We start from the raw sequence: 446 nt of genomic DNA on the forward strand, positions 1-446 counted from the left end.
TTTGAGGCCAGAAGTTTAGACCAGTGTGGACAACATAGCAAGAACCCATCTCTACAAAAAAAGTAAAAAAATTAGCTGGGCATGGTGGTATGCACCTATAATCCTATCTACTTGGGAGGCGGAGGTAGGAGGATCACTTGAGCGCAGGAATTCAAGGTTACAGTGAGCTATGATTGCACCATTCTACCCCAGCCTAGGTGACAGAGTGAGGCCCTGTGGCTAAAAAATCCCAAAAACAAGAGTAAATAAGATCACATTCTGAGGTACTGGGAGTTAGAATTTCAATATGAATTTTGGTGGGGACACAAGTCAACTCAAAGCACCAACCTTCAATAATAATTCCTTCACTGTCCTTCAAGACTTCAGGACCTTGAGGTCCTTTTGGCTTTCGCCCACCCCTGTCCAAAGCCAATGACACATGTTTTTCTTTCCTTTTTTTTTTTTTT

The sequence above is a fragment of the Colobus angolensis genome, unplaced genomic scaffold (genome assembly GCF_000951035.1).
Source record: "Colobus angolensis palliatus isolate OR3802 unplaced genomic scaffold, Cang.pa_1.0 Scaffold269, whole genome shotgun sequence".
Classification (NCBI taxonomy): domain Eukaryota; kingdom Metazoa; phylum Chordata; class Mammalia; order Primates; family Cercopithecidae; genus Colobus; species Colobus angolensis.